This window comes from Bos indicus x Bos taurus, chromosome 27 (assembly GCF_003369695.1).
Source record: "Bos indicus x Bos taurus breed Angus x Brahman F1 hybrid chromosome 27, Bos_hybrid_MaternalHap_v2.0, whole genome shotgun sequence".
In the NCBI taxonomy this organism is placed as follows: Eukaryota; Metazoa; Chordata; class Mammalia; order Artiodactyla; family Bovidae; genus Bos; species Bos indicus x Bos taurus.
The window spans coordinates 3,862,291-3,887,087 of record NC_040102.1 but is presented as its reverse complement, the minus strand read 5'-3'; the positions used below and the strand labels follow the sequence as shown (position 1 = coordinate 3,887,087).

The window sequence follows — 24,797 nt, the reverse complement described above, 5'->3', positions numbered from 1 at the left end:
AGTGTTGCCAAGGTAATTTAACTACAGTTACAATACACCATTGTTTTTAAGCAACTGTGGGTTTGAGAGAAAAGGCACAAAGGTACATGTCTGAGTACAATTTAGAGAACAACAAAAGGAACCTTGATATTGTCATAGAATATATTCACTACAAAGGACATAGGAGGTGGGTGGGATAAAAGCATGAAAAATATTGTGCTCTGGAAAAATTTTGGTTTGTACCATCATAATATATCCCATTGCTCATTAGCATTCTCTTTTGATATATGATTTTTTACCATGAAGAAAGAACAATATTTGCTAGGATGATTGTAAGTTATATTTTTAATTTATCACCAAGATTGTACCTGTACAATATATCCATCTTTTTTTTTTTTAATTTTGGCTAAGGGATAAAAAAGACATTGGAATATCTTAATATATTAATACATATATAACATGAATGTATATGAATATCAATGTATTAACTAGATAGTCAATGTGTTAAAAATAGATTATGACTATATTTCAAAATATTCTAATTGCATTTCTTTATGCATTTTCAGATATAAAACACCTTATAGATTTTTTTCTGTACCATCTTCAGTGTTACTGTCTGGTTTTCCAGTTGTCCTTTCTGAGACTTACTGCATATGGCTACCTCCTTTATGGACTCCTTAGCCAAGCTTGCTTTCTTCTTGTCAAGGATGCATGGGCCAGTGTGTTTGGACAAAGTATCTACATAGACAGTACTTGTTAATTTGATGCAAGATTTCTTAATCTCTCTGATGCTCTTCTGTTAGTTATTTACTAGTTTTTATTCCACATAAATGATTCTACTAGGGAATAGTGCTATTTTGTAATAACAGAGAGAATTGTAATAAAAATTCCAAAGAGTTGTGACAAAAAATAGATAATCCAGTTAACTCAAATATTAAGGCATATAACTCTGTGTTAAAAGTAATTCTTTCTCTTTTGATGATAACAAAGCCTATTGCATGTGAAAGTAAAAAAAAAAAAAAAATTTTTTTCTGTGAGGAAGAGTGCCCAGCTTCTGCATATTAACTTTCCCAGGAGTGGTCTCAGATGCAGCCAGATTGATCTTCTGTTGGATGTGGTTTTTAATTTACTGTCCAGCTGAAAGCACTCCTGTTCTGAGGGAAAAACTACAAATGATCTTCAAATCTATTATTTTAAAATATCCAAAGTCATTTTTATTCGCCCTGTAGGTTCAGGCATTATTTGGGGTTGGGAGAGCAGTTTCCTAAGTAGTTACATAATTACATAAACTTCTGTTGCTTATAAAACAAACAGCAAAAAAAAAAAAAAAAATCAGTTAATATTTCCAATCCCTGTAACTCTTTTAATTTCTATAATTCTATTCTATTCTAAAGGAAATCTGTCTTAAATGTTAATTTTTTCAACTTTGATGTTGTTTAGTTGCTAAGTCGTGTTCAACTCTTTTGTGACCCTATGGACTGTAGCCACCAGTCTTCTCTGTCCATGGGATTTCCCAGGCAAGAATAATGGAGTGGGTAGCCTTTCCATTCTCCTCTTCCTGACACAGGGATCAAACCCAGGTCTCCTGCATTTCAGGCATTCTTTATCCTCTGAGCCACCAGGGAAGCCCAACCTATCTTTAAACAATTTATTATTCCCTTAAGTTTTTAAGTTGATACTATGATCATTTTATATGTTAATGATCTTCCCTAGTGGCTCAGACCATAAAGTATCTGCCTGCAATGCAGGAGACCTGGGTTCAGTCCCTGGGTTGGGAAGATTCCCCTGAAGAAGGGAATGGCTACCCATTCCAGTATTCTTGCCTGGAGAATTCCATGGATAAAGGAGCCTGGTGGGCTACAGTCCACAGAGTCACAAAAATTTGGACACGATTGAACGATTAACACTTACATGTTAATAACTATAAAGTTTAGGAAAACTTTAAGTTTTATAGCAGGATCAGCAGCAGAAATATTAAGGTTAGAATAGTTAGATTCATTGTATTTTATTCTGATGTACTTTATTAATATTGGTAAGTTATATGTGTGAATCTTGATTCTTACTCACTTAGATGTTTTAACTAGAGAAAGTAAGGAAGACTGATAAGAAAGAAACTGCTTGGGTTTGCACAAATTACTCAGTTACTTATAAATTTTCATTTGAGATGAATAACAAGTCACAATTCTATGTGTTTCCTGTCCTTAGAGTAAGGAAGATGTTTTTGTCTTTCTATTATATGATATAACTTTCCCTCTGAACTCCATACTCAGAATGCCTCTTTGAGTGGACATCCTAATCAGTTCAATTCAGTTCAGTCACTCAGTCGTGTCTGACTCTTTGCGACCCCATGAATCGCAGCACACCAGGCCTCCCTGTCCTTCACCAACTCCTGGAGTTCACTCAGACTCACGTCCATCGAGTCAGTGATGCCATCCAGCCATCTCATCCTCTGTCATCCCCTTCTCCTCCTGCCCCCAATCCCTTCCAGCATCAGACTCTTTTCCAATGAGTCAAATCTTTGTATGAGGTGGCCAAAGTACTGGAGTTTCAGCTTTAGCATCATTCCTTCCAAAGAAATCCCAGGGCTGATCTCCTTCAGAATGGACTGGTTGGATCTCCTTGCAGTCCAAGGGACTCTCAAGAGTCTTCTCCAACACCACAGTTCAAAAGCATCAATTCTTTGGCACTCAGGTTTCCTCACAATCCAACTCTCACATCCATACATGACCACTGGGAAAACCATAGCCTTGACTAGATGGACCTTTGTTGGCAAAGTAATGTCTCTGCTTTTGAATATGCTATCTAGGTTGGTCATAACTTGTCTTCCAAGGAGTATATGTCTTTTACATTATAATTATTCTGGACCACAGAAGTGACCATTTCAGGTGTCCTAACAAATTCCCAAAGCATATCAGAAACAGAATTCCAATAATAACTGCTAAGTACTATGCTGTGTGCTGTGCTCAGTCACTGAGTCATGTCTGACTCTTTGCGACTCCATGGATTGCAGCCCGCTAGTCTCCTCTGTCTATGAGGATTCTCCAGACAAGTATACTGGAGTGGGTTGCCATGCCCCAAGGGTCTTTACAAATATAAAACTTGAATCAAGAATGGTGTGAAATAGTAAATAAATAATGTAATGTAATAGGAAACATAATAATATGAAATAAAAAATGTTCTCATTATTAGGGCAAACATGTGAGCAGGTTGTAGTATTTCAACATTAGTTAATGGAAAAAGTAGTTGTATAATAACGTATTGAAATAATTTCAATAACGTATTGAAATCTAATTAATAAGGTTGAGGTGGAGACTCCAAGGCTATTTGTTTCCCATGTATCTTAGAACGGTTGTTTATTTCTCAAATAAAATTAAATCGCAACCCAGAGAATCTCTGGAATTCAAACAAAGGCCACCTTTGTGAGAGACTTGATTGTGAGCTGCCAATTCACTCAGTTGTCAGGAAAGTTACCACTTAGAGCTGTCATGGTCTCTGGTTGTGTTACTTCTGTACAAACACAGTTTTTAGCAGCTCAAAATGTGCACTAATGGAAATTGACAATGTATAATATTAAACAACTTGATCATTTTATTATAAAGAAATATATTTTGAGCAAATACAATAGATAAACCTTTTTATATAGATTACATAAGATTTACATGTAATCCCCAGCTAACAGAATTTGAGGTTAAGGATTACTCATGTTTATGTTGTAACTTGAAATTTAGTGAGAATATTTGATTTAACCTATGTCAGCAGCAGCAGCATGTAACAAAAAACTTTAAACAAAGCAACCGTGTACAGTCTATGTTTCATTTTGGATTATCTATATGAAACAAACTCATATATGATTTATATATACATCAACAAATCAACTTTTAGTATGTGGCTATTGAGCTTTTTTTTTTTTTTTTTTTAATTGGAGACTAATTGCTTTATAGTATTGTGGCAGTTCTACTTCCAGTTTTTTAAGGAATCTCCACACTGTTCTCCATAGTGGCTGTACTAGTTTGCACTCCCACCAACAGTGTAAGAGGGTTCCCTTTTCTCCACACCCTCTCCAGCATTTATTACTTGTAGACTTTTGGATCGCAGCCATTCTGACTGGCGTGAAATGGTACCTCATAGTGGTTTTGATTTGTATTTCTCTGATAATGAGTGATGTTGAGCAAATTTTCATGTGTTTGTTAGCCATCTGTATGTCTCCTTTGGAGAAATGTCTGTTTCGTTCTTTTTTGATTGCGTCGTTTATTTTTCTGGAATTGAGCTGCTTGTATATTTTTGAGATTAAGTCTTTGTCCGTTTCTTCGTTTGTTATTATTTTCTCCCATTCTGAAGGCTGTGTTTTCACCTTATTTATAGTTTCCTTTGTTGTGCAGATGCTTTTAATTTTAATTAGGTCCCATTTGTTTATTTTTGTTTTTATTTCCAATATTCTGGGAGGTCGGTCATAGAGGATCCTGCTGTGGTTTATATCTGAGAGTGTTTTGCCTATGTTTTCCTCTGGGAGTTTTATAGTTTCTGGTCTTATGTTTAGATCTTTAATTCATTTTGAGTTTACTTTTGTGTATTGTGATAGAAAGTGATCTAGTTTCATTCTTTTTTTTTTTTTAAGTACCAACAATTGCTTTTATTATTATTTTTTAAATTTTATTTAATTTTTAAACTTTAGAATATTGTATTGGTTTTGCCAAATATCGAAATGAATCCACCACAGGTATACATGTGTTCCCCATCCTGAACCCTCCTCTCTCCTCCCTCCGCATACCATCCCTCTGGGTCATCCAAGTGCACCAGCCCCAAGCATCCAGTATCGTGCATCAAACCTGGACTGGCGATTCATTTCACATATGATATTATACGTATTTCAATGCCATTCTCCCAAATCATCCCACCCTCTCCCTCTCCCACAGAGTCCAAAAGACTGTTCTATACATCAGTGTCTCTTTTGCTGTCTCGTATACTGGGTTACTGTTACCATCTTTCTAAATTCCATATATATGCGTTAGTATACTGTATTAGTGTTTTTCTTTCTGGCTTACTTCACTCTGTATAATAGGCTCCAGTTTCATCCACCTCATTAGAACTGATTCAGATGTATTCTTATTAATGGCTGAATAATACTCCATTGGGTATATGTACCACAGCTTTCTTATCTATTCATCTGCTGATGGACATCTAGGTTGCTTCCATGTCCTGGCTATTATAAACAGTGCTGTGATGAACATTGGGGCACACGTGTCTCTTTCAATTCTGGTTTCCTCAGTGTGTATGCCCAGGAGTGGGATTGCTGGATCATAAGGCAGTTCTATTTCCAGTTTTTTAAGGAATCTCCACACTGTTCTCCATAGTGGCTGTACTAGTTTTCATTCCCACCAACAGTGTAAGAGGGTTCCCTTTTCTCCACACCCTCTCCAGCATTTATTGCTTGTAGACTTTTGGATCGCAGCCATTCTGACTGGCATGAAATGGTACCTCATAGTGGTTTTGATTTGCATTTCTCTGATAATGAGTGATGTTGAGCATCTTTTCATGTGTTTGTTAGCCATCTGTATGTCTTCTTTGGAGAAATGTCTATTTAGTTCTTTGGCCCATTTTTTGATTGGGTCATTTATTTTTCTGGAATTGAGCTGTAGGAGTTGCTTGTATATTTTTGAGATTAGTTGTTTGTCAGTTGCTTCATTTGCTATTATTTTCTCCCATTCTGAAGGCTGTCTTTTCACCTTGCTTATAATTTCCTTTGTTGTGCAGAAGCTTTTAAGTTTAATTAGGTCCCATTTGTTTATTTTTGATTTTATTTCCAATATTCTGGGAGGTGGGTCATAGAGGATCCTGCTGTGATGTATGTCGGAGAGTGTTTTGCCTATGTTCTCCTCTAGGAGTTTTATAGTTTCTGGTCTTATGTTTAGATCTTTAATCCATTTTGAGTTTATTTTTGTGTATGGTGTTAGAAAGTGTTCTAGTTTCATTCTTTTACAAGTGGTTGACCAGTTTTCCCAGCACCACTTGTTAAAGAGATTGTCTTTAATCCATTGTATATTCTTGCCTCCTTTGTCAAAGATAAGGTGTCCATATGTGCGTGGATTTATCTCTGGGCTTTCTGTTTTGTTCCATTGATCTATATTTCTGTCTTTGTGCCAGTACCATACTGTCTTGATGACTATGGCTTTGTAGTAGAGCCTGAAGTCAGGTAGGTTGATTCCTCCAGTTTCATTCTTCTTTCTCAAGATAGCTTTGGCTATTCTAGGTTTTTTGTATTTCCATACAAATTGTGAAATTATTTGTTCTAGCTCTGTGAAGAATACCGTTGGTAGCTTGATAAGGATTGCATTGAATCTATAAATTGCTTTGGGTAGTATACTCATTTTTACTATATTGATTCTTCCAATCCATGAACATGGTATATTTCTCCATCTATTAGTGTCCTCTTCGATTTCTTTCACCAGTGTTTTATAGTTTTCTATATATAGGTCTTTAGTTTCTTTAGGTAGATATATTCCTAAGTATTTTATTCTTTCCGTTGCAATGGTGAATGGAATTGTTTCCTTAATTTCTCTTTCTGTTTTCTCATTATTAGTGTATAGGAAGGCAAGGGATTTCTGTGTGTTGATTTTATATCCTGCAACTTTACTATAATCATTGATTAGCTCTAGTAATTTTCTGGTGGAGTCTTTAGGGTTTTCTACGTAGAGGTTCATGTCATCTGCAAACAGTGAGAGTTTTACTTCTTCTTTCCCAATTTGGATTCCTTTTATTTCTTTTTCTGCTCTGATTGCTGTGGCCAAAACTTCCAAAACTATGTTGAATAGTAATGGTGAAAGTGGGCACCGTTGTCTTGTTCCTGACTTTAGAGGAAATGCTTTCAATTCTTCACCATTGAGGATAATGTTTGCTGTGGGTTTGTCATATATAGCCTTTATTATGTTGTGGTATGTTCCTTCTATTTCTGCTTTCTGGAGGGTTTTTATCATAAATGGATGTTGAATTTTGTCAAAGGCTTTTTCTGCATCTATTGAGATAATCATATGGTTTTCATCTTTCAATTTGTTAATGTAGTGTATTGCATTGATTGATTTGCAGATATTGAAGAACCTTGTATCCCTGGGATAAAGCCCACTTTGTCATGATTTATGATCTTTTTAACATGCTGTTGGATTCTGTTTGCTAGAATTTTGTTAAGGATGTTTGCATCTATGTTTATCAGTGATATTGGTCTGTAGTTTTCTCTTTTTTTGGCATCTTTGTTAGGTTTTGGTATTAGGGTGATGGTGGCCTCATAGAATGAGTTTGGAAGTTTACCTTCCTCTGCAATATTGTGGTGTTTTTTTCCATACATTGACATGAATCAGCCATGGGTGTACATGTGTCCCCCACCCTGACCCTCCCTCCCACCTCCCTCCTCATCCCATCCCTCAGGGTCATTCCAGTGCACCAGCCCTGAGCACGCTGCCTCATGCATTGAGCCTGGACTGGTGATGTATTTCACATATGGTAATATACATGTTTCAATGCTATTCTCTCAAATCATCCCACCCTCACCTTCTCCCACAGAGTCCAAAAGACTGTTCTATACATCTCTGTCTCTTTTGGTGTCTCACATATAGGGTCATCGTTACCATCTTTCAAAATTCCATATGTATGCATTAATATACTGTATTGGTGTTTTTTCTTTCTGACTTACTGTGCTCTGTCTGCTGATGAACATCTAGGTTGCTTCCATGTCCTGGCTATTGTAAACAGTGCTGTGATGAACATAGGGGTACATGTGTCTCTTTCAATTCTGGTTTCCTTGGTGTGTATGCCCAGCATTGGGATTACTGGGTCATATGGAAGTTCTGTTTACAGTTTTTTAAGGAATCTCCACACTGTTCTCCATAGTAGCTATACTACTTTGCATTCCCACCAACAGTGTAAGAGGGTTCCTTTTTCTCCACACCCTCTCCAGTATTTATTGTTTATAGACTTTTGGATAGCAGCCATTCCGACCAGTATGAGATGGTACCTCATTGTGGTTTGCATTTCTCTGATAATGAGTGACGTTGAGCATTTTTTTTCATGTGTTTGTTAGCCATTTGTATGTCTTCTTTGGAGAAATGTCTGTTTAGTTCTTTGGCCCATTTTTTGATTGGGTCACTTTTTTTTTTTTTTTCCTGGAATTGAGCTGCATGAGTTGTTTGTATATTTTTGAGATTAATTCTTTGTCAGTTGCTTCATTTAGTATTATTTTCTCCCACTCTATAGTTGTGGTCCATATACACAATAGAATATTACTCAGCTATTAAAAATAATGCATTTGAATCAGTTCTAATGAGGTGGATAAAACTGGAGCCTATTATACAGAGCAAAGTAAATCAGAAAGAAAAACACCAATATACTATATTGAGCATTAAATGAAGACTTGTAAGCATGAAAGAAATGATTAGACTCAAATTAGACATAGAAACCTGCTTCTAGATTATCTGGAATTAAAACTTCAGTTACTCACTTTTTTTAAATTAATTTTTATGGGTGTATAGTTGATTTACAATGTTATATTAGTAAAATGAATCAGTTATGCATATGTACATATCTACTATTTTTTAGATTCCATTCCTATAAACGTCATTATAGAGTATTCCCTGGTGTATACTGTGCTTCCCTTTTGGCTCAGACAGTAAAGAATCTGCCTGCAATGTGGGAGACCTGGATTTGATCCCTGGGCTGGGAAGATTCCCTGGAGGAGGAAATGTCAACACACTCCAATATTCTTGTCTGGAGAATCCCATGGCCAGAGGAGTCTTGCAAGCCCATGGGGTCACAAAGAGTTGGACATGACTGAGCGACTCAGCACAGCACAACATTTCACATATAGTACCACATATATGTCAATCACAATCTCCCAATTTATCTATCCCTCCTTTTCTTTGTAACAGTAAGTTTGTTTTCTACATCTGTGACTCTATTTCTGTATTGTAAATAGATTCACATGTACTATTTTCTTTTTTTAGATTCCACATATAAGTGATATACAGTATTTGTCTTTCTCTGTCTGGCTTACTGTACTCAATATGACAATCTCTTAAGTCCATAAATGCCACTGCAAATGGCATTATTTTGGTTTTTTTTTTTTATAGTTGAGTAATATGCTATTGTGTGTGTGTGTGTGTGTCTGTGTCTGTATTTACCCATTCCTCTATGGATGGATATTTAGGTTGCTTCCATGTCCTGGTTATTGTGAATAGTGTTGATGTGAACATTAAGGTACATGTATCTTTTCAAATTATTATTATTTTTTTAACAGATATGTCCAGGAGTAGGCCTGTGTATTATATGGTAGCTCTATTTTTAGGTTTTGAAGGAACATACATACTGTTGTCCGTAGTGGTTGTATCAGTTTATATTCCTCCAATAATGTAGGAGGGTTACCTTTTCTCTACACCCTCTCTAGCATTTATTGTTTGTAGGTTATTTGATGATGACAGTGCTGACGAGTGTGAGGTGATACCTCATTGAAGTTTTGATTTGGATTTCTCTGATAATTAGTGATGTTGAGCACCTTTTCATGTGCCTATTGGCCATCTGTATGTCTTCTTTAGAGAAATGTCTATTTAGATCTTCAGCCCATGTTTCAATTTGGTTTTTTTTGTTTGTTTGTTTTATATTGAGCTTCATGAGCTTTTTAAACATTTTAGAAGTTAATGCATCATTGGTCACTTAATTTGCAAATATTTTCTTCCATTCTGTATGTTGCCTTTTCGTTTTATTTATTATTTAATTTGCTGTGCAAAAGCTTTAATTAGGTCCAATTTGTTTATTTTTGTTTTTATTTTCATTACTGTAGTAGTGGATCAATAAAGACCTTACTGTGATTTATGTCAAAGAGTGTTCCACCTATCCCTTCCTCTAAGAGATTTATAGTATCTGGTCTTACTTTTCAGTCTTCAATCCATTTTGAGTTTATTTTCTGTATGATGTTAGAGAATGCTCTAATTTCATTCTTTTACATGTAGCTTCCAGTTTTCCCAGCACAATTTATTAAAGAGACTTTTTTCTCCACTTTATACTCTTGCCTCCTTTTGGTAGATTAATTGACCATAGGTGAGTGGTTTTATCTCCGGCCTTTCTTTCCTGTTCCATTGATCTATATTTCTGTTTTTGTGCCCTTGCTGTTTTTTTATGAGCTGTCATATTACTGCTATTTTTTAAATCTCTGGCCATATTGACTCTGTAGTTTCTCTTGATTCTCAAATCTCCATGGAAGTCCCACCAGGTGGTCATAAAACCCTAAACATTTTATTTTGCAGTATCTCTTTTTAAACCACAGCCTGTTTTGATCCTCACAGAAAATGCTCCATGAAGGCCCTGTCCTGTCCAAGGTTCACCCTACACAGGGGTTGACCGATATATTGAGACAATGATATATGGCCGCAGGCTCACCCCTTCTAATCCTGAAATGGTTGCTGTGCTACTGTCTGCATTCTATGTTGCCAGTAAGAAGAACACTCTAGCCAACGTGACCCTGATATTAAAAGAACCCTCCAATCTGACCCCAAACTATTAAACATGTCTGCCCTCCAGTCTCTTCCATGTTTCCCCTGTAGTGTTTCAGTCCACTCTGGCTGTTATAACAGGATATACCATGGGCTGGGAGGTTAAATAACAATGGACATTTATTCCCCATAGTTCTGGAGGCAAAAAGTTCAAGATTAAGTTGCCAGGAAATTTTGTGTCTAACGAGGGCCTGTTTCTTTGTTCATAGGGGCTATCTGTGTCTCTGCTGTCAGTGTCTTCATGTGGTAAAAGGGGCTGGGGAACTCTCCAAGGTCTCTCATAGAAGAATGCTAATCATAATCAAGAGAACTCCACCCTCCCTAGTGTTAGTCACTCAGTTGTGAATGACTCTTTGCAATCCATGGACTGTAACCTGCCAGGCTCCTTGGTCCATGGGATTTCCCAGGCAAGAATACTGGAGTGGTTGCCATTCCCTTCTCCAGGGAATCTTCCTGACCCTGGGTCTCCTGTATTGCAGGCAGATTATTTACCATCTGAGCCACCAAGGAAGTCCCTCACCCTTCCGGGAAGCCCCCCACACTCCCTAATCACTAACCACTTCCTAGAGCCTCCACCTTCAAATGCCAGCACATTAGCAGTGGGGGAGAATGTGAATTTGCAGCAGGGGTGGGAGAACAGGTGTTCTGTCTATGAATATATTTTAGGGGACATATTTAGTTAAATGGGTCTATGAGTTATTCCTTATTCTGACCTTGTAAGAAAATATAATATACTACAATATTCCTCATCTTTAACTCTGCTTGCCTAAGTTATATTCAACTTTTAAAACCAATTGCATATTATTTTTATTAATATTTCACAAAATTGTCCCTGTGCATCTCAAGTTAAAAAATGACACCCCTCCAACAAGTTTTTTTTTTTTTTAAAGTCTGAATGCCTTTAGCACTTGCTACTAACATAGACCTTGAATCATATACTCCTTTGAAATCATAATATCTCTGATGTTGCCTTTGTTGAAGGTTGTATATATCTTTGTGTGTTCTAATATGGCAAATAGAACATACATCCTCCAAGGCCAATAACTGTGCTGTAACTATCTTCTCTGATGAAAACAGATACTTCAGTTTAAAATAGTCAATAAATCTTCATGGAGCAATTTTGATTTAATTCCCGATTCAGGACCACCCCTCACTGAACTCTGTGTGTCTAACCCAACATGACTTAAATATAACTGTCTCCTCTAGGTGAGCATAGAGACAGTCATATCTTGTAGACATTCTCTAAATTTGAAGTTGTATTTCAGTTTGTCCCCAAATCTAAAATAATTGAAGTTGACATCAATTTCCAAATGTGATAACATTATAATATCAAACCTGGAAAATAAATCCCATTATAACCTCAAAAAGTGAATAAAAGTGGACTTATCAAGGAATACTGTGCCATGCAGAAGTGGAAAACCAGCATCTTTATTCCATGATTATTACAAGTTCTAGGAAAATAGCTGTGACAGACTTCTTCGCTCTATCTTCCTCTCACTTTTACAGGATTACCCCTAATTTTCTGCATTGATGGTGATGAAGAGGTAAGAGATGACTGTGATAGGGCCGTGAAAGTAAGAAAATCATGATTGGGTGATGCTGAGGTATCAGTCTTGTTTTATTTTTTCAAGGAAATGTGGTTGAATGTATTACTGAAGGAATTTGTATAATATTAACTCTATCTGGTGATGTTTAGAACTTGAGAACTTTGAAGGACTAATAAGGGGGTTTGGTTGCATTTGGATTAAATTAGGCTAAAGGCCCAGCAGTGTCGAAATTCCACCCTACTCTCCCCTCTTGTCATTATGAGGTCCTAGGGAGCCATTCACAGAAGCATAGTTGGATAAAAATCAAAGCATCATTTTATTTTTAGCTTGACTGGTGACTAATGTCCCATGTAAGACTCTAAGAAACATAGGATGAAAAAATAGGATAAAAGCTTTTGGAGTATCCTATTCATACCAACGACATCTTAGCATCTCATCCATGCGGCCAGCCACGTGGTCAGGGACTAGAAAGGATGGGGCAGCACCATCAGACCAGCACGCTGTGAGGGAGGGCCCTGGAGAGACTGCCTTCCGGTCTGTGCGAGGCAGCAGAAGGGTCCGCTCCGCAGGGTGGACGTCTCAGGCTGTCAAAGCCCAGCAGCCCCACCAGCGCTTCAGTTCAGTTCAGTTCAGTCGCTCAGTCGTGTCCGACTCTTTGCAACCCCATGAATTGCAGCACGCCAGGCCTCCCTGTCCATCACCAATTCCCGGAGTTCACTCAAACTCACATCCATCGAGTTGGTGATGCCATCCAGCCATCTCATCCTCTGTCGTCCCCTTCTCCTTCTGCCCCCAATCCCTCCCAGCATCAGAGTCTTTTCCAATGAGTCAACTCTTTGGAGTTTCAGCTTTAGCACCATTCCTTCCAAAGAACACCCAGGGCTGAGCGCTTAGGGATCCGATCAAACAGGCCCTCCTGTCCAAGAGGGGGCGCTGCAGAGAGGCTGTGGGGGACAGCAACAGTGTTCCTTCCTCTCCTACAAAGCTATCATGTTTCGATGAGTCTGTGAATCTGTCAGCCATGGTCACTATTCTTTGTACATATTGTAAGACGGTAAATTAAAAATCATTTGATACAGCATCCAAATTCCCTTCCTGAGCATATGCTTTATATTAGCAGCTCATGGTCAAGATAAATGTCATTGGGTAAGGTTGAGTCCATTGGTTTATTATTTTAAGTTGGTGGTCTGCAGCTGGCTAGTGTTGAAGAGAAGACCAGTAAAATCAAAGACTCAAGGATCCAACTGAGGCCTAAACATATATTTATATTTGCATTTATATAAAAATATGTACTCGTTTGCTTACCAGGTAGCACTAATGGTAAAGAACCTGCCTGCCAGTGTAGGAGACATAAGAGACACAGGTTTGATCCCTAGTTTGGGAAGATACCCTGGAGGAGGGCATGGCAACACACTCCATTATTCTTGCCTGGAGAATCCCACGGACAGAGAAGCCTGGCAGGCTACAGTCCATAGGGTCACAAAGAGTCAGACACGACTGAGGCAACTTAACATGCATGCACACATGTAGTTGTATATAATCTTCTCAGTTGATTTTAATGTGCAACAACTCGTTAAAAACTGCATGTACTTTTTCATAAGACTCATTTATTAACAAAAAATGACTAAACTGCTAATAATGAGAGATTCTGGAAATAAAATATGAAGAGTTTAAAGGAGATAGGCAAAAATATGTTTGCAAAACTACAAGCAAGTTTTAACATGTATTTGGATTCTGTTCACTACTATCCATGTTGCAGTGGTGTTTTTACATGAGCCAAAATGAATGGTTTCTTTCATTATCCTGGTCATTTTGGAAGTAATAAATCATATTAATATGGGCAACTGAATGTTTTCAGTAACCATGAATATATGTATGGGGAACATGTTTCCCAACCCCCCCAAATACTAGGACAGATTTCTTGTATAAATGTAGACATATGGAAAGCCACTCAGAGTTACAGAGAGAGGATGAAAGGACAAGAAGACTAACAGATAACTTGCAACATGACCCTGTTTTTAGCAGACAAATCTATTCTGAGGTCTTGGTGATGGAAACATGGAAGTAGACACAGTTTTATAAAATACAAAATCTTGTCTTCCCTGCTTAAAACAAAATTAACATGTTGTACCATCAATTTAAATATTAATATGTAATGATAAAAACACTAACGAACTACTTCAGTATACATAACTTAGAAGTTATGGAGAAAATGACTGAAGAATTGGACATCCTGAAATTTAAAATCCAAAAACAAAATTGAGAAAAAGAATTTGAAATAGTGTGAAACACAAGAGACTATTTTCTTAATTTATGACATGTACTCCCAGAACTATGAGGAATGAAATAAATCCTTTAATTGAAAATCAGGTAAACATATGAATAAGGAGTTCAAATATAAGCCATCCATGGTAATAAGTATATTTAAGGCAAATTAAAACAATAATGCAATATAATATCTCACCACTCTGAATGGCAAAACTTAAAATATTTTTGGTAACTCAGAGTTTTTGACATACTTAGACAAATGCCTTTATATCCTGTTGGTAAAGTTATGAATTTCAGCCATTACTTTTGGACAGAAATTTTGATATTTCTCTCAAATTAAAAAACTGTTAATGCAAGCTGTCTCTTTCAGCAAGGCTATTCTATGTAAGAATTTATTATACAAAACTACCATGAAATATACATGGAATAAAATGCTGATGGGTGCATTTTGATAGCATTAAAAACAAATTCAAAAATGTATTTTTTTATTTTATAAGAATGTCTATCTTTCTAGGTTAGAAGATGCATGTATTACAGTGTACTATGAAAAAATAATCAATGAGATCTTTATTTGCTAGCATGAAGAAATTTCTCAGTATATACTTCTCTGGTGGCTCAGCTGGTAAAGAATCCACCTGCAATGGGGGAGACCTGGGTTCAATCCCTGGGTTGGGAAGATCCTCTGGAGAAGTGGTTACAGCTACCCACTCCAGTATTCTGGCCTGGATAATTCCATGGATTATAGTCAGACATAACTGAGCGACTTTCACTATAGGTAACACTTATAAATTATAGCAGTATTGGTGTTGAATTGTTCTCAATGTTTCATTTTCTTGAATAAATGATATGTAATATCTAATAAAACACCATCTGGAATTATGGATGCTGGCGGAACCCAGAGTATCCCTTCCTTATATATATTAAATAATTGCAGCACATTGTAGTGATTGCAAGAATGCGGTCAGAAGGAGAATCAGGGCATCTATCCAGCCTGAGGGCTCTCTCAGGGCTGCCTTCCAGCCATTGTCATTTTAATCAGGATAAAATGCTGCCTTAATCCAGAAAAGGTATGGCTCTCCTGGTGTTCAAGGCAGGCTAGGAGTAGGGGAGGTTTTGTTTTTACTGTTGTTGCTTTTTTCTCTTTTTTTCCAGAACTCAGACGCAGTTGATGTACAATATTATACGACTTTCAGGCATATATCAGAGCAATTCAGAATTTTTAAAAATTATATACTCTGTTGATAATTATTGTAAACTTGGCTGTACTCCTTGTGTTATACAATATATATATGCTGCTCATTTACTGTATACATAGTAGTTTGTACACATATTAACCACTAGTTTCATTTCCCTGGGTTTGTTTCTATTTCATTATACTTATTTTTATATTCACTTTTTTTTTTTAATAGTTTAGATTCCACATACTAGTGAAGACGTACGGTATTTGTCTTTCTCTGACATTTCATTTTGCATTCTGCCCTACAGGTCCATCCACGTTGTTGCAAATGGCAAAAATTCATTCCTTTTTATGGCTGAGTTGTTTTCTAATATAAACATATACCACATCTTCCTTATGCATTCATCTGTCATTGGGCACTTGGGTTGCTTCTGTATCTTGGCTCTTGTAAATAATGATGCTGTGAATGTTGGGATGCGTATATCTATTTGATTTAGCATCTGGGTGTTTTTGAGGTTCATAAGTATGTGTGCTCTGCCTCTGGACTTCTTATGGAGGCAATTATCTGTATGTCTATGAATATCGTGTCTTAATTTTTTTCCCTTCACTCTCTCATACATATATACATAGATATATGTGTATATATATATATATATATATATATATATGTATATGTATATGTATATGTATATCAATGTTTCTCAACCAGAAGCAATCTTATGCCGTAGTGAACGTTTGGTAATGTCTAGAGACATCCTTGTTTGACACAGTTGGGTGGGGGTCCACTGGGTATGGAGGTGTAGTACATGCTGATGGATGCCTTAAGACACACAAGACAGCCCCATGTGACAGAGGATTGTCTGCTATGAAATGTCAGAACTGCTGAGGATGAAACCCCCTGATCTGAAGCAGTAAACCATCTGTTTAGGACCATCTGTAGCTGTAACCATCTATATCTGCAGGTCTGCCTCTACTTGCCTTTCTATGTTGTTTCTCCATGCAGAATAACCCACGCTGAGAGAGGTAAATGAGAATGCTCTGAAACTGACAGTTCTATCTTTGCATGTAGAGGTAACCAGGCAGATGGGCTGATTGAATTGAACAGAAATGAGGGGTCTCCTGTAGGACTGTGTCAGCAAGGAAGTGGGATTTCTAACATATCATTGTTTAGTTGCTAAGTTGTGTCCAAATCTTTGCGACCCCATGAACTACAGAATGCCAGGCTTCCCTGTCTTTCACTATCTCATGGAGTTTTCTTGAACTCATGCCCATTGAGTCATTGATGCCATCCAACCATCTTATTCTCTGTCACTGCCTTCTCCTCCTGCCCACAGTCTTTCCCAGCATTAGGGTCTCTTCCAGTGAGTCGGCTCCTCATGTTGAATGGCCAAAATATAGGAGCTTCAGCTTCAATATCAGTCCTTCTGATGAATATTCAGGGTTGATTTCTTTTAGAATTTACTGGTTTGATCTCCTTGCAGTCCAAGGGACTGTCAAGAGTCTTCTGTAGGATACAGGATGCTAGGGGCTGGTGCACTGGGATGACCCAGAGGGATGGTATGAGGAGGGAGGTGGGAGGGGGGTTCAGGATGGGGAACACCCATGGCAGATTCATGTTGATGTATGGCAAAACCAATACAATATTGTAAAGTAATTAGCCTCCAATTAAAATAAATAAATTTATATAAAAAAAAAAGTCTTCTTCAGCACCATAATTTGAAAGCATCAGTTCTTTGGCACTGAGCCTTCTTTTTGGTACACCATAAAGGCATCACCTAATTTCATCAAGAATCATTGTTACCTTATGTCTCAAAAGGAAATAAAATTGTTATTATTATTTCAGTCTTTGGTTTCTGGGAAAAGGAACATAAAGGTGTCCAAAAGTCAGTAAGATATTAATTGACTTTTATTATTGTACTTGATAGTGAATCTTCAAAGAGTTTGTTCAAATGGCTTACTGGGAAGCCATCCATCACAAAGAGCAAGCAGGAGCTATAAATAACCAGATTTCTTAGAATTTACAAGATTTTAAATGAATTTTATGTGATGACTGTTGCCGAAATCCTGGCCTCTGTTCTCCAGTGCTGAATAGAAACACAGAGACCGAGTTTCAGGTGAAATAGAAGAGTAGCCTTTATTGCTTTGCCAGGCAAAGGGGGGCGCAATGGGCTCATGACCTGAAAACCATGTGACCCACCCTGGTGGAGTTTGTGAGGAGCTTTATAGTGTTCGAGGAACGGGGCATGATCAGCTCATGGACAATTCTTGGATTGGTTGGCATCAAGGTGAAGTTTCAAGCATCATCAACCTTCTAGTTTCAATCAGTTGAGGGTCTATGTTCTTGTGGTCAGCAGGTTTCATCAGAGCAGGGGTAGGCTTCCTGTAAAAACAACTTAGGGATGTGTATCAGACCTTTATCTGTATCTTTCAGGGAACTAGAAGTTTGGTGATTCTGTTATGTTGCAGAATTATAGTCGAAATTTTTACCAGTTCTTTAGCCCAACGGCTATTTTTGTTTCTGCATCTTCACCTTTCCCAATCATTAACTCTTGAGTCAGCATTTTACTTCAGAAGATTAAGGACACAGGGGCTTGTACACAGCTTCATGAACAGATCTGTAGTTGAATGATTTTTACATTTAAAATATACCCCCCCACTTGCCTCTTTTAGGTGTTTAGGTAGCAAAATCTTTGCTGGTTTCTCCTTATACCCCTATCCAACACTTAGAATACATTAAACAAATTCATTTTGATTGAATACATGCACATTAGTTGTTTCCAAAATAATTTAAAAGGAATGAAGTCTGTATACAAAAATATATTATGCATTTTAATTCACAACATTTAAAAGGCAGAATAGGGTATTACTTAGAACTTAAAATAATTATTTCCTTTACTGTAGTAAACACAGCCACCCTCCCTGTGCATATAAATGTGATTGACTTTGTATCTGAATGTACTGAAATATGGGGCTTCCCAGGTGGCACTAGTGGTAGAGAATCTGCCCGCCGATGCAGGAGACAGGAGAGATTTGGTTTGAGCCCTGGATCAGGAAGATCCCCTGGAGGAAAGCATGACAACCCACTCCAGTATCCTGGCCTAGGGAATCCCATGAACAGAGGAGTCTGGCAGGTTACAGTCTGTAGGATCACAAAGAGTCGGACACGACTGAAGCGACTTAGGACAAACACATGTACTGAAATATAATCAAAAGGCAAATATATATATCTTAGAACCCCTCTCCCAGCCTTTAAAATATTACTGTTATCCTAGAGTAATCTTGATATTTACACATGATGACCTTGTGCATTTAACTAGCCAAAAGCATTATGTATGAAAATTGTATAAGTGATTAAGAGTTTTTACAGTTCAGAAGCCTCTAAATTTAGTAAATTCTTTCAAATAAGATCACTAGAAGCAGAAATATTGGTCCCTCTTTCTGAACCTCAATTTTATATCTCCCCAGCTTACCTCTTAGAACCTTAAGTATTAACTCAAGCAGAGTTCAGAAACTTGCTCATAGATTCCAGGTGAAGTGCATAAAACCTTCAGAGCCTTTCTTTAGTTCATCCTTGCCCTGAAGGATGAACCAGCTTGGGGAGGATCCTTAAGTGAGTGGGAAATAAAACCTGCCCATGTGAACTTCCTCAGAAGGTTGCAGAGCTCTCCCCTTCCAATCTGGGCCCCCTGGGTCACCGACCCTAAATGGATTTCCTTGGCTTCATGCTGAGGAGCCAGCTTTTGTTGGTCTCTGACTTACAATCAGTGGAAAATGAGACGAGTTTCTCTCTGAACCTTACCCTCAGTACAATTTCCCAAGCTCCAGGATTGTATTGATCCCACACTAAACCCTTAAACGGAAGATGTAGGGTCATGGCTATAGTTAGACTATACTACTCACTACCGTATACTTTATCACTGACATCTGTTAAACTTTCTACTTTAGAAATCACTAGTATAAACCAAAATCTGTATAGCTGGCTTCCTGCTTCAAGGAAACAGCGCCCCCTCCCACCATAAACAGGGGGTGTGTTCCACTTGAGAGAGAATTGGAGTAAACAGGAAAGAACACCACTGAATGTTTCATATAACCTATCACTTTTCAGTCCAAAGAGGAGAACTGAGATATACAAAACTGGGGCCTCCCAAAAGTTTCTCAAAGTGTTTTCCTTCAAGGAGACAGCAGCTCAGTTTCTCATAGCTGTTCTTGGACCCTCTGTGGCTATTTCTGTTCTCATTATATCACATCTTATAGATCCATGATCATCCCATTGACAAATGTACCAAGCTAGTCCTGGATATAATAAGGTGCATTCACCACCGTATTTTTTTGCTTACCTTTAAAAGTTTTCATATTTTATGTGTCTAAGAGTCGGATTTTTTTATATTTCTAAAATTCAAATGCTTCATGTATATATAGAACTTTCTAACAGATATAGGTAGACAAATATTGCCTTTGAAAAGTGAGAATGAAGGTGAGAAGGAAGTGGCCAGTAACTTACAAAGATGGATTCCTTATAACTTACAAAGGTGGGTAGCTGTAACTCACAGAGGTGGAGGAGTTGTAACTTACAGAGGTGAGGGAGTTGAAAGCATTTATATCATCAAACTGATATGTTTATGCTCATTGAAATCGGCACAGATAAAAGTGACCCAGTCTGTGGTTTGCCTGGACTAGGGGTCTGTGGGCTTTGGAGAGCCTGGCACTGGGGTCTACAGGAAGAGGAGGCTGTGCACAGGCCACTGAGGGTGACCAGAGCTAACAGAAGCAGGGTATCAGGTGTGCTTGCATGAGGGGCCATGGTCAGACCCTCATTGTTTCTGTTTAAATATATTTATTTGGCTGTGTCGGGTCTTAGTTCCTGCACACAGGATCGTCATTGTTTTATTATTAAAAAAGAAAGAAAAGTAAAAAGACATACAGTGCAGGAAGTATATGTGGGCAGCAGCAGCTTGAGGCCTCTGCCCTGAAAGGTTAATTAACAATCCCAGCCTTGTCAATTCCATCTGTTGGTAATTCCAGAGTAATGAGAGGAGATGGCCGCGAAACACCTGGCCCCAGAATAGCTGGGAACCATCTAGGTTTCGGTTACTTCCCTTGGAAGACGGAGAGGTTTGAAAAGATTTCAAAGGTATCTTCTGGAATAGAGCTCGCTGTTTCTTATGACACCTTGCATTGCAGTGATGTGGTTTGTCATACCATGTATTTAAATGTTTTCAATCACTTTAATAAAGTTTGTAATCACTACTGTATTATGTTTTCACTCACTGTAAGCGAATGACATTTGTATAATTACTAGGTAGTGGATTTGCCAAGTTTTTTTTTTGTTTTTCCTCTGAAAACCTAGTGTTTCCTGAGTTAGGACTCTGGTATGTAAATAGCCCCACGTGGTTGGGATGCAGTCTAGATTCCTGTACACAAGAGCTGGAGACAGTATTTTGGACAATTGTTTTAATTTCTCTGGGTAAATACTTAGGAATGAAATAGGTGGGTCTTATGATAAGCTTATGAGGGTTTCCCAGGTGGCATTAGTGGTAAAGAATCTGCTTGCCAGTGCAGGAGACACAGGTTTGATCCCTGGGTTGGGAACGTCGCCCGGAGAAGGAAATTGCAACACAGTTCAGTATTTTATTGGCTGGAAAACACTATGGACAAAGAAGCCTGGCGGGCTACAGCACATGGGGCTTCAAAGATTTGAACATGTCTGAACATCTGAACACAGTATTAATGGTTTATACTTTCTTGAAGTGGCCAAAACACTTCCCATGGGGTGTAATTTTTTACATTCCCATCAAAAGTTGTGAATTCTAGTTGTTTCACATCTTTGTAGTCCATACATCTGCTCTTTAATTTTGGTCATTCAAATGAGTACATTATGGAGTATTACTTTCTTGTGTTTTAATTAGCATTTTTGACGTTAGGATCTTTTCATGTACTCACTGGTCATTCGTGTATCTTCCTTTGAGAAGTCTCTCTTAAAATCTTGTTACACTGATATATGTTACAGAGAACTTCTCACAGATTCATTTTCTTTATGGTGTATTTTGAACAACAAACATTTTAAATCTTGATAAAATCCAATCTATCAATATATTTTATGATTTTATGCCAAGTGTAAGAAAATTTTGCATGCTTTCAATCACAAATATTCTCCCTGATAACTTCTGAAACTAATAATTCAGTTCCTTCAGTCTATGATTCATTTTGAGTTGACTTTCTTATGTGATATGAATTAAGGTTTTAAATTCATCTTTTTGAATATAGATATCCAATTGTTAGAATACCATTTATTGAAGAGACTATAATTCTTTTTTTTTTGACTATAATTCTTATAAAGCTGAACTTTTGTGTTTTGTTCTAGCTAAGGGTTGATGCTCATTTTTAAAAACTTGAGATACTCAGCTGATCCAGCATTTGTTAAAAAGACTTCGTTTTCCTCTTTGTACTGACTTAGCACAATTGCTAAAAATCAATTTCTGATATATGTCAGGGACTATTCCTGTACTCTCTATTTTGTTCCATTGATCTGTTTGTCTTTTTGCTGTATTGATTATTGTAGTTACACAGTAAGTCTTAAGATTGTGTAGAGTAGGTACTTCAAATGTGGGTGTTTTTCTTTTCTTTTTCTGAGCTGATTATTCTGGGTCTTTTGCATTTCATAGAATCATTTAGAATCAGCTTGTCAACTTCTATAAAAATTCCCCTTATTTTGGTTGGGATTGCATTGAACCTACAAATTTGGGAAGAATTTCCGTATAAGCAATAGCCTTCCAACGCATGAATGCATAATCTCTCTGCATTCATTTCTGTCCTCTTTAATTTCTCTCAGAAAATGTTAAATTATTAATAGATTCATCACTTACTACTCTTAGTGTTTTGCTATTACAAATGTGATTTTTTAAAAAATAATTTCATCTTGTTTGCTGATAATGCATAAAAATGCAGTTGATTTTTCATTTAGTGTTAACCTTGTTTCCTATGACTTTCCTCATTTCTTTATTTCTAGTAGCTATTTTGAAGACCCTCTGGGATTTATTTTTACTGGAAACAATGCTATCTGTGCAGAGGGCCACTTCTACTTCCTCCCTTCGGCCTTCTCTTTTGTGGGCTGCTTTGAAATGGCTAGTATCTTCAGCTCAGTGCTGCACAGAAGTGATCTGCACAGAGTTACCATCTTTGCCTTGGTTCTGACCATAAGAGGGGAAGTGATGACATTATAGATGATGTTGTTTGTGCTGGTCATCAGTGATAATAAGAGGATTGCCTCTTGTCTCCAGTCTGCCCTTCCTTCCCTGCTCTGTGAGGGGACAGCTCTACCCGAGCAGTGCTCACTTGCCAGCTGGCACCAGGCTAGGCCATCCCAGTTGCTGTGGGGGCATTATTGGAAGAAGGGACTGCCCCTGCTGTTCCAGTGTGCTCTCACTTTCCTGCTGCTTGTCAAGTGACTGCCATGCTATACAGAATGTAAAAGGGCATTGTTCTCTGTCTGCAGAGATTTGCTGACTCCTGGGGAGTCTTGCCAGGTTCACCAGCACACACACATTCCTGGTTGACCTTGGCAAACATTTCCACCGTCCAGTTGACCACTGGACACTCCCTCTCCAACAAGTTCTGAATCTCAGCTTAGTAGGAGGGGTCTTTTATTTTTTTCCCTTACTGGGTACTCTTGTTCAGTAACTAAGTCATGTCCAACTCTTTGTGATCCATGGACTACAGTATGCTAGGCTCCTCTGTCCTCCACTGTCTCCCAGAGTTGCTCAAACTCATGTCCATTGAGTTGATTGATGCTATCTGGCCTTCTCATCCTCTGCTGCCCCCTTCTTTTTTTACCTTCAATTTTCCTAGCATCAGGGCTTTTCCCAGTGAGTTGACTCTTCACATCAGATGGCTGTAGTATTGGAGTTTCAGCTTCAGCACACTTCCAGTGAACTTTCAGAGTTTATTTCCTTTAGGGTTGACTGGTTTGATCTTCCTGAAGTTCAAGGGACTCTGGGGAGTCTTCTACAACACCACAATTTGAAAGCATCAGTTATTTGGTGCTAAGCCTTCTTTATGGTCCAACTGTCACATCCATACATGACTACTGGAAAAACCACTGCTTTGGGTATATGGAACTTTGTCAGCAAAGTGATGTCTCTACTTTTTAATATGCTTTGTAGGTTTGTCATAGCTAGAACTACCCTCACCTTAAAGATAAGAGCTACTCTCCATTTCTCCATTGTTGCAGATTTTACCTCTTTGTGGCTAATCCTCTGCTAATCATTTAATCTTTTTAATCTCAAAGATTGAGTAAGGTGAGATGTTGAACTCTTGTCATGCAGGTGATGATTACTGAAGCCTCAAACTTATTCATGGAAGTGTGAAAGAGGAGTATGTAAATATTCAACCAAATTGAGATTCTCTTCCTTCCTAACACAAAATTAATGCTCATCCAAGCGTAGTTTACAAGGAAAAAAGTGCTTGGAGATTTCTCTTTATATTAAATTTTTCCCCTTCAAATGACTGGTACATTGTCTGTCTCCTGACTGGAACTTGACTAATGTACTGATTGCACTTTTTTTTTTTCATATTAACAAATGTCCTTTATCAGTTTGAGAGAGTTTTTTAGTGTTACTGGTTTGCTGAGGGTTTTATTGTGAATTAGAGCTTAATTTGTAAACTTATTTTTGTGCATCAACTGAATGGTGGCCCTTTTTTTCTATTCATATGGCCAATGTGGTTAGTTTACTAAATGTTAATCCATCCTTTTCATTCTATAAAGTCCATTTGGTTACAAGATACTGTCCTTTTACATATTGTTAGATTTGACATAACATCTTGTTAAGGATTTATATGTATATATGCAAGTGATTTTGGTTTGTAATTTCCTTTAATGGCAAACTTTTCCAGGTTTTCATGTAAGAGTAATTTAAAAAGCCCAAGTAAAACAGGATTCCTCATCCTCTGTTTCTGAAGCAGTTTATGTACTTTTGGTGTTATTCCTTGACAAAATTCAACAGAGAAACATCTGTGCTTGGAGTTTTCTTTGGTAAATCTTTAAAAAAAAATAGAATGTATTTTCTAGATTTATGAATTTTCAGATTTTCCATTTCTTCTGGTGTCAGTTTTAGTAAAATATTTTCTATGGTATCCACTTAATTTCTTATAAAATTTGTTGATTCAAAGTTGAAATCATATTATTTTGAATCCCCTAAATATCACTATAGTCTGTGATGATAAATTGTTTTTCATTTTTGGCATTGATCTGTACTTTCTATTTTTCTATCTAAAATTTTATCAGTGTTCTGGATTTTTTTT

The 24,797-nt window shown here is 37.4% G+C and overlaps 1 protein-coding gene across 3 annotated transcripts in view; it reads left to right on the top strand.

Moving 5' to 3' along the window:
• The window catches only part of CSMD1 (CUB and Sushi multiple domains 1), a 2,076,272-nt gene that overhangs the window by 394,198 nt on the left and 1,657,277 nt on the right, over positions 1–24,797 (top strand). The gene's annotated exons all lie outside the window — the stretch shown is intronic.